This window comes from Festucalex cinctus, chromosome 20, assembly GCF_051991245.1.
Source record: "Festucalex cinctus isolate MCC-2025b chromosome 20, RoL_Fcin_1.0, whole genome shotgun sequence".
NCBI lineage: Eukaryota > Metazoa > Chordata > Actinopteri > Syngnathiformes > Syngnathidae > Festucalex > Festucalex cinctus.
In genome coordinates this window covers 4,756,475-4,766,579 of record NC_135430.1, presented here as the reverse complement: position 1 = coordinate 4,766,579, position 10,105 = coordinate 4,756,475, and the positions used below count along the sequence as shown (strand labels likewise).

The 10,105-nt window shown below is 40.4% G+C and overlaps 3 long non-coding RNA genes across 3 annotated transcripts; 1 reads left to right on the top strand and 2 right to left on the bottom strand.

Moving 5' to 3' along the window:
- Positions 1-1,065: 1,065 nt before the first annotated feature.
- LOC144009494 (uncharacterized) lies at positions 1,066-3,655 on the bottom strand. Its single transcript, XR_013280949.1, has 4 exons — positions 3,526-3,655; positions 2,763-2,927; positions 2,499-2,666; positions 1,066-1,499 (listed from the first exon to the last, which is right to left on the bottom strand). It is a non-coding gene; the product is annotated as an uncharacterized LOC144009494 (long non-coding RNA).
- A 1,935-nt stretch (positions 3,656-5,590) lies between these two features.
- Positions 5,591-6,847, top strand: LOC144009456 (uncharacterized). The gene is made up of 3 exons (XR_013280933.1): positions 5,591-5,773; positions 6,214-6,444; positions 6,717-6,847. It is a non-coding gene; the product is annotated as an uncharacterized LOC144009456 (long non-coding RNA).
- Positions 6,128-8,853, bottom strand: LOC144009457 (uncharacterized). Its single transcript, XR_013280934.1, has 3 exons — positions 8,086-8,853; positions 7,632-7,718; positions 6,128-7,550 (listed from the first exon to the last, which is right to left on the bottom strand). It is a non-coding gene; the product is annotated as an uncharacterized LOC144009457 (long non-coding RNA).
- Positions 8,854-10,105: the final 1,252 nt, after the last annotated feature.

Here is a 10,105-nt window from a genome sequence, read left to right as displayed (position 1 = left end):
TTTTTACATGCTGCGTGCTTGAGGCGGCGTGTCTGATGGCACTTTATCATTTGTCAGTGCATTTTGACTTGTGCTTGATGTACTTGAACATATCATTCAATGCTTCTCAACATGTGCTTTTTTTTAAATCACAAATTTCATTGAAAAATAAAATATTTAGAAAATCCAAACAACTTAGAAATAAAATAAAAACGTATTTTTCCAAATGTTTTTTTTTTTAAATCTATTAGTTTGATTTTATGTTGCCTACTTATTAAAATAAAATAAATACTATTTGTAACCCCAAAAAAACTTTAAAAGCACATGTGGATGATGAATTGAATGATGTACTTGTGTGGTTGCACGTGTGTTAATGTTGTGCAGTTTTGATGAATTTAGTTTGTCTTTATCGAGAGATGGTTCAGCCATGTTGCTTTTTTTTTTTTTTTTTTTTGGTTGCGCTCATGTAGCGAATGACTTTCCAAAATTGGTCAAATTGTTCGTTTGTTGTCTTGACTCATGTATACGGCTTATGATTGCAGATAGACAAGTTATGATGTGTCAGTAATCACCCAATCAAGTGTCCAAATATTCGGGTCGACTGTCTTATTTCTTGACCATGTGGACATAATTTATTGACAGATGGATGATGTCATGAGTGGACAGTTGAGCCTGTGCATGTTGTTCCGTGTGCTCTGTCGACGTCAACATGCTAATGCTACTTCAAATGCACATAAAAATAGGTTTGAAAAATGGTTCTGCTTTTACTGTTGATTGCACATGCTAACTTTTTGTTAACGGTGTTTAACTGAAGCATTTTAATGACAATTTGGCATCATTACTTACTAGCTGTAAGGTTTTTTTTTTTGGTTTTGGGTTTGCGCTAGGTTAGCATTGGACTTAGCTGCGAGCCCAAATTGTTGTGAGCAGGGTTATTATAGTTTGGGGAATTTTCATTTGATTTTTTTTTTTTTTTAAATTGAGTTAGTTTTAATTAGTTTTCAGGGTGGTTCTGTTTAGTTTTTATTAGTTAATTCATCAATGCTTAGTTTTAGTTCATTTTGTAAACATAAAATGTAGTTTGAGTTTTCGTGTTTTAAATAGCGTTTATTTCATTCATGATTTTTTTTTTGTTAGTTTTAGTTAACTAAAATCACCTTGGTTGTGAGTCATTTGATGCGAATGAGCATGACTGACTCGTTTTTTTTGTTGCCAGGATGGAGGAAACGTTGGCCGAACACGCAGACGTCCCTTGCTGACATGTTGGATGGCTCGTCCGTGCTCCAATTGACAGCAAGCTGCTCAATGACAGGTGTGTGCGTGCGCGCTAGTTGACGGCAAATGTGTGTGTGATGTCACCAAGCCATTTTTCTTTTCTTTTTTTGTTTTTAAAACAAATCTTGGTCTTTGTTTTTGTCCGCTGGAGAGATGTCTCGCTTGCGCTCACGACATCACACGCGCAACATGGCGTCGTTGCGCTGCCGCATCCATGTCACCCCGCGTTGAGTCCAACATGATTGCTGTGTCCAAAAATAAAAAAAAAAAGTCAAATATATTGTTCAACTGAAAAGAGTGTTTCTGTGACAATTTGTCAGTTTTCATGCGATGAGGTGCTTGTTTTCTCAGTTCCTCGAATGGATTGCAAGAAAATTGTTCAGGTTTGTCCTCAGGTCTGAGCTGACTTTCTCACCTCATTCTCAAGGCCAGATTATGCCAATTTGAGCACGAATTGAGGAAGCCTGCTCGGTTGGGCTGCACAATATATCGAAAAAATATCGATATCGCGATATTGGCCCTTGCAATATGCATATCGCAAAGGCACGCAATAAGTTTTATATGGAATTTCATGCTTTTTTTTATGAATTTGACCAGTCAGATGCTAACTAAAATGTGCATCGCCATTCAATAGTTGAAAATTATCAAGACATAATTACAATTAATGAACTAAGATTACATGAAGGTTGCTTATTTTGCCCCATGGAAATTTTTTTTCTTTCATTAGGTAATAAAAATGTAATTTCTTTAGGTAAATGTTAAATATCGCAATAATATCGATTTCGCTATGTTCAGCAAGTATATTGCATATCGCATGTTTTTCCAATATCGTACAGCCCTACTGCTCGGACCAGAGGCCAAAACCGCTTTGAGGACAACCTGAACAATCCATTCAAGGCCCAAAAAAATGCATTTTTTGCTACGATTAAAGCTTCAACATGCAAATGATGGGACATAGCTCCACCCACTTCAGAAAAGTCCTCATTAATTTGCATAACTGACCACTCCCTCTCAAAATTGACAGCTGGCTGTATGCAAATGATTTCACATAGCCACGCCCACTTTTCCAACACTAACGAGGGTATATTGCCTGATTTGCATAACCATGCCCACCTATGCAAATAAATGGGCGGGGTTATTTTGCATAAGCCCCGCCCACCCATAGAGGCAACCAATCCAATTGTGGCATTTTTACAGAACCCATCAATCAGATCACTTTATTGACACGTGTCAATAATGTACACCTTTGTCTTCCCCAAACACAGGTGCAGGATCTTGCTGGCCAGCCAGTTTCTCCATAATGATCAATCAAGACCGGAAGTCTCCCTGCACAGTTTCAAAAACAAACAAGCAAAAAAACAAAAACAAAAAAACAATAGGTTCTTCAGGGCCCAGAGATGCTTTGGCACCACCTTGTGGACATAAGCAGAAGAAAACCAACGTGAACATGTCAGCACAAAAAAATATATATAAAAAAATAAAAAAAGTAAATGTGGTAAATAATGTACGTTTTTGAGGGGTCCCGAGTGAAGCGCAGTTCAATGCAGCTTCAAGTATGTTCCAGACGTTAACGTCAGCCATTTTGTTTTGTAACATGCTCAAACCCAGCGATGGCCAGCCTCGTACACAATTCTTGTTCCTCAAGCTTCAAGTCAAGATTTTTATTTTTTTACCTGCACACGAGAAAAAAAAAAAGAGCAGGATGTCAGTGCAAGTTATCCGGCATGTGCTGAAACTAATTAAAACATGATATCACATTTTAACGTGTATGAGCGTTTGTGTCTTAACAGTGACGAGAAGAGGGCTGAGCTGGACATAGGACGTGTCTCAAATTGATTGCGACGAAAAAAACAAAAACAAAAAAAAGCGCAATTGCCAAAGATATTGGTGAAATAAGCTAATTTATTTCAATGAGTCCATTCGCTTTAAGATGCAAGCCTGTGGACAAAATTAAAAGTTAAGAGTTGATTCAAAGTTGTTAATGTCCAAATGCTGGCAACCTATCTTCTGCCAAACGGCTCTTCTCCAGACGCTGCCAAGGAAGGGAGGGAGGGAGAAAAAAAAAAAAAAAAAAAAGCACGTCGTGTTTTTAAATTTCTTCCGTTTCCAAGCACCGTTTAGGAGTTTAATAGGCTTCAACAAATAAGTACTTTACTTACTGAACATGTCTAATGACCGCGTCGCATGCTAGCGAGGTGTTTGCACGCTGAAAAGGTGAACAAAGACATGTTAAAAGTTACAACTACGAGTGTAAACGAAGCTTACACAAACCTCTTGTCAAAGCTTTTGGTCATCTTGGCAATGAAAGATGAGTGGAGAAGAGCAGGCGACGCAGGGTTTGTCGACGTGGTTGCTGGTCAGGCTGCTGAATAAAAGAAAAAACGCTCTTTCATTGGTCACAGTTTAAATAGGTTTGTGCTAACGACGTCATCACGTGCTATTTTTTTCCAAAAGCTTTATTTAAACAAGAGAAAAAACAAAAAAAGGTCAACTGCATTTCAACAGAAAATCCGGATGTAACCAGTAAAGTACTTGACAACACGGATCGTACCCTGCTTGTCTGTACCGGAGACCCTGTCGTAAACCATTCAACTATATTGACCTGGCTTAAATTTGTCTGAGTCTGATGTCTTAATTATGCTATAGTTTGACATGCAAGTATACAAACACCGATTCTATGAATAGAAGCGAAAATCCTGAAACCGTCAAAGCCGAGATGGTCGAGTGGCATACGACATTTCCCTCGGTATACTTGGTTTCGGGTGCAAGCCTCGTCTTCTGCATCTTTTCCATTTCTTTGTTCTGTTTGGTAGCTCGAAGGTGCTCAAGCAAGGATCGAACCCGCGACCACTTGAACATGAGGCATTCGGCCATCATGGTTGAAGCTGTTCGGCATTTTAAATTGTGTATTTGTAAGATTTACACATAAGTGTAAACCCAATAAATGCGATAACATCAACCAGCCAGTTGGACAAGGTGGCCGAGTGGTTACTAACAAAGGATTAGGTTTTGATGGACACGGGTACAATTCCAGGTTCTTCCAACTTTTATGGGATTAGTTCTCAAAGTATTGAAAATTAGGGTTTCAGCTGGGATCGAACACGGTACCTCCGGTAAGGAAGTAATTGTCTTATTCCATTTGTCAACTGTCTACTAGTGTTTTTGTCAAAAATTAATGAAGGTGAACAGTGCATTTCATGTGATCTGAAGCTTGAGTCAAAAATTAATGAAGGTGAACAGTGCATTTGATTTGATTTGATTTGATTTGATTTGATTTGATTTGATTTATTTGTTCATTTTTCCTTTCGGACAACATTGTTGACAATCAAACATTACATCATACAATTTTGACAAACAATAACCGAAAAGAAAAAGGGCTGGCAGGAAGAAGCATAAAGCTTATAGATTCCCGCCCCCATACTAAACTAGGACGCATAAAATCAAATAAAAATATAGAGTCAGCAGAAATGATAAAATTTCACTCAGATTATAAAGTCCATGAAGTTAGAAATCCAGTTGATTGCATTCGGAGACAATTGATTCAAGCAGATGGATTATTGATAGTTCACTCAGTTCATCAGTCCAAATAGCAGGTTGTCGAGTTGATTACATTCGGAAACTTTTGATTCAGGCAAATGGATTATTGAAAGTCAATCGGGTCCTCTTCACCAGTGATTTGATCGCATATAGATCATGCCAAAAGATTCTTTCCAATAGTTTGTTGATCACTTGTTGATTCATACCATGTGGATTATCACAGTCCAGCAGCTTTAGATAACTGGGCTTAGTGAAGACCATGTGTCCGACACCTCCTTCAGTCCGATCCGTCTTCATCGCGATTTTGGTTCATCGCGACCTTTTTCTCCAGTTCAAGCAACCTTGTGGCCATGTCTCTCCTCATTCCTTTCATGGCAAGGTTGAGTGCTGCAATGTCGTTTTTCACCACAGAAGTGTCATCAAAGGCCTTAGTTCGGCCGGCTTGCACGCCAGTGATGGCTCTCAGGGTGGCCTCAGCCATTTCCTCTGCAATCTTCTGGCGATCAGACATTTTACGCAGCGTACGAAACGATTTCATGTAATCTAAAGAAGCAAACGTGTGTGACGTTATGTATGTTGCTGCTTCAAACATTAAAGGCCTCAGTATGCTTCTGCGAGAGGCTCGCGTCGAGGCGTCACGTTGGAGCTCCGCTCGTGCGTTTGCCTTCCGACTTGTGCGCAATAGGTCGCTTGCACATGTCGTCACTTCCGCCTCGGATTTCTCGTAGTCGCCATGCTGGGTGGCCTCCATTTACGTAGCGATTCGGTCTAACACGTATCTATCACGTTTGTTTTCCTTGTTTAAAATGGTACATTGTTGCTGTATCGTTGGCTGTTCGAACAAAGCCAAGGGGGAAAATGGTCGGTCTTTTTTCCGAATTCCGAAAATAATTAGGAACCAGGGCCTGGAGACAGAGGAGTGCGGACTCCGGAGGGAAGTCGTTACTTTGGGCTCGTGTGTGCAGCGATCACTTTGTGAGCGGTAAGCTTGTTTACCTTTATTTAATGCATAAGGATTAATAACGTTTCGACCGCCCATATATGGGCAAGTTGCTTATGTTTTGGATTCATGAGCAAGCAAGTTCGGTAGTACAAGCTGGCTAGTGGACGTTAGCCGAAAGCTAACATCGAACATTTTCACCCAAGTAGTGCCAGTGCAAAGTGTTTACTGCTGAAATTGGATTGATTAGTCTTGGGCTTTTAATGCCGATAACATGTTTTTTGGTGGCAAAATGTAAACTTGGGAAAAAAAGAGACAGAAGGGGCTGATGCAAGAAAACAGACCCCCGGGGGTGATGCAAGAAAACAGACCCCCGGTAACCTACACATCATGCTAAAGAACTTATTCACGGCCACCCTACTGTGGTAAAATAACCAGTCTTTCCATATTTTATTTGTTTATATATTTGTTTATTTTAACAGGTCGCCCTGCGCCCGTTTTTCTGTCCAATCATCCCGACTGGGCTCCAACATTAAAGTTGGGTCCCAAGTTACAACATCTATGTCTCAGCCCAGTCGGTGCCAAGATATGAACGTGCACAGGAGAGACAAGCAAAGAAAAGACGACTCGAAGTGGCAGAGATTGTTGCAGTTATGCAGCCAGATGGCTCCAGTAACCTGTACCCTCAAGTACTGCTGACATCATTGACTCTGGTATGCCACTCAGAATTCATTACATGATATATTGTATGCATGAGTGAATGTATGTGTTTGTTTGTGTGTGTACACGCACCTTATATTTTAGAGACATTTGGAAGTGTTTATAGAAATAAGTATTTGCCTGTAGCAATGTTCATACATTAAAAAATGCAACAAAATGTGTACATTTCTTTTACACTGACAAAAAAACTATACTACTTTACTATATTAAACCTATTACTGGTACCGTATTTTTTTGTGATTTTTTAATTTATTTTTTTCTTTAGGGATCTCATGCCACACCGACTTGATTGCCAATGACATGATGGAAACGAAGGCGAGCATCAAAGCATTGGAGGAGGACAACATGTGACTGTTTGTTTGGCGCTAATAAAGGCAGCGATTATACAAATTCTATTGTTGGGTTTGTTTACAAAGCTATACATAATAGAAATGACAGGATTTGACTCAATGTGCAATATGGTCCCTCTTAAAGTAATGGCATAAATCTCTATTATTTCTAAAAGCACAAAAAATGAAGTGGATAATGATTAGATGTAGTAATTTCAGGGATAAAATTGAACTGTTAATTAATGTATTTATTTTAGCACATGTGCCTACCATCCTGATGACGGTATGATGTAATGTTGATGGGGTACGCAATGACTTTCATTATGCTATGTGCAGAGGAAAAAGTTGCTCTCTTTTAAATTTGTTTAATGTAAGACAAGTACCAGTACTGTGTTTCAGTTTTCCCAATAATCCTTGTTTCACACTTGTCACAAAACCACTGTCCTTTTGGCAGTCTAGATTGGCACACTTCAAGTGATATCATTTGATTTTACAATCTGCTGCAGCACAAAAAACTACTTTATTCCGCATCTTTGAAGTACATGAGCAAGTGGTAGGTGACAGCGGCTGAGCAGGAACACTGGAAGTCCACTGCTGATCTAGTAAATGCTCTCCCGAGCAGTTCAGGTAAGGAGGGGATTTGGGGGAAAAAAAACTCTGGCTTTTCCAACTGGCCAAAACGAGCGATCTGGGTGGACTCGCTCAATCACACTTTGTCCACACCACAAAGTCGCAGAAGTCCGTCCAGTTAAACTCATCTGTGCCTGAATCTGAAAATATTACAAACATTGTAATGAAAATATGAAACATAGAATTAAATAAGAAACTACAAAAAGTAAAGCCATACATACCTGGTAATACTATTGGTGTTGTCGTGACAAGTGATGGGAATTGTTGCCATCTGGCACCAGACAGAAATTGGGTGTTGTGACAGCCTCCTTAACAGTGAGATCATAAGAAAAGCTGTCAGTATGCTCAGTAGTTACCATGAACACGTTTTATTGTACTGGAAACTGAAACTAAAAATACGTCCTCTGAGAGTGGTTAACCTTAACCATTTAGAATAAGTTGATTAATTAACATGTAACTAGTGAAAGGGTAGCATTAAATTTAATTAAGCCACGGGGAGGCTGTGCAGTTACTTTTTATTCTTATACGCTCTGCCATATTTGCCTGTTATAAAATTATTAGAAAAACCACATCAGGTAAAGCCAGCTGTGCATGTAAACACAATGATAACAGGAAGCCTGAGAACAAATCAACATTTTTGTGTGCAGAATTACCAACACCATGTGGTTTACTTACGTGCAACAGCAACAGTTTCTTCTGATGCGATGTTAAAGTTTACACTCTGTATCCACCCGCTTACAAAATAATTGTAAGCCTCCAGGGATTTGTTGGCGTGTTATGGAGCATGTTGTCAACACGAGGTAGGGAAAGATGTCGAGAGATGTCACATTTGGCCAGCAAGCTTTCTCCGTCAAAAAAAAAAATCACCCTTGGTCAGGACGTAATTAGGATCAATCCCGCCACACAGAGACACCTTCTGCCTGTATCGTTGTTTTTGATCTTCCGGTAAATCGTGAAAATACTGCGAAAATTACATCAGGTTGATAAGCTCTACCGTGTAACTCGCGAGTGTACCTTGTGAACCGGCGGACACCCAATATGGCGCCCGAAGGAAAAACTCCCATGATGCATTACGATGTGCAAGCGACCTATACACATCGGTGTCTGCTGGAGTTTCACACCAAGTCCCGCTGTCGCTATGGCTGGGCCGCCACAGAGTGGCGATTCCTCTGCATTTTATGACGGATTCAGGAAGTTCAATTTAATTCAGAAACACGAAACAAAGCCGGGGGGAGAGTAAGTTCATCACCGTGGCAATTAATTATTGCCAATTTGCACCGGTGTCGGCCGTAAACTCGCCAAAACACAACAGCCGTGCGCTTAGCGAACACAGTTTTTTATTATTTTTTGTATTTTTTTATTTTAATTGTTGTTTTCCGCCTCTCGTCCCAGGCACATATCCACATGCACAGCCGTGGTCTCCGAGCAGGGAAGTCGATTTGCGCCGCCAGTTGCCTTCACGGAAACTATCTGGGCGGGGGGCGGGGAGAGAGAGAGAGAGAGAAAAAAAAGAAAAAATGCCATCGAACGGACCAATCAGAAGCGAGCGACGCCCCGCCATCGACGTGCGTCCAAGGATTGGCGACGTGTGCACGTCGGCCGGCCACGAGCGACGCAGCACTTAAAATTCATGGCTCGCGTCGATCATGTGATCGACGGCGCTCATCGACGCGAGAGCAAACGTGGAGGCGTAAATTAGGCTTTAGGCTTAAGGCGTCAGTAGTAGGAATGGAAAAATGTTGAATTGTGATTGTATTGCATTGGTGTTTATGTTTTATGTTGTGTTTGTTTTGTTGGTTAAATAAAGATGACTTGACTTGACTAATCCACTCAAGTACGAATCCAACGATCGTTTATATATTAACAGCTCACTAACAAGTCACCCAGTCATCCACAAGAGGGCAGTATTGCATCGCATCTCGGTTGCTTCTCCGTTTTCCTCGAAACTTTCACTACGACTTTGACGGATTGTCAACGATTCTTCCTTTTTAAACTATATTTCCGTGGCGGCTTTAATGATGCGTGTCTTATAAAGGCACGCTTATTGTTTTATCACATTACTGAACAATTTACAAACGAGCCGAAACCCAGATATACTAACATGAAACGTCACCCTTCCACAGGGAGTGCGCCATCTTGCTGGAGACATGGGGTACTGCACCCAAGCTTCTCCAGAGCTTGCTGATGAGTCATTGGAATGACATCATAAAGTGTTGTTCCACACAAACATACCACACCACATTTGGATTGATGAAATATTTATTTTATTTGCACAAAACTGAGACCAGAAAAAAAGTGCATGAGGTGAACACACAACACTTCATCAGTGCTCATCAGCCAGTTTTTTTTTGTTTTTGTTTTTTCACCTTGTCCTCCTAAAACTGGTTCTCAAACTAGGGTCCACAATTATTGATTATTTTTATTGATTCAGTCAGACAATCATAGATGCAAAAAACAAAAACAACAACGCAACTCACCTTTTGTGGCTTCCAAACTGCTCATCAAACATGGAAAAGGGTCCAGTCAAATTGTTGTTCCACTACCGATCCTTGAATCCATGAGGTTCGCACCTTATGACGTCAAACGTGCCAAGGGCTGGTTTTCTCAGGTTGGGAGGGGCTGGTGCTTGGAGAGCATGTTGACCGACAATTTATCATGGAGGGGCCAATGGAGAGAAAACGCCACTTCAGTCAAC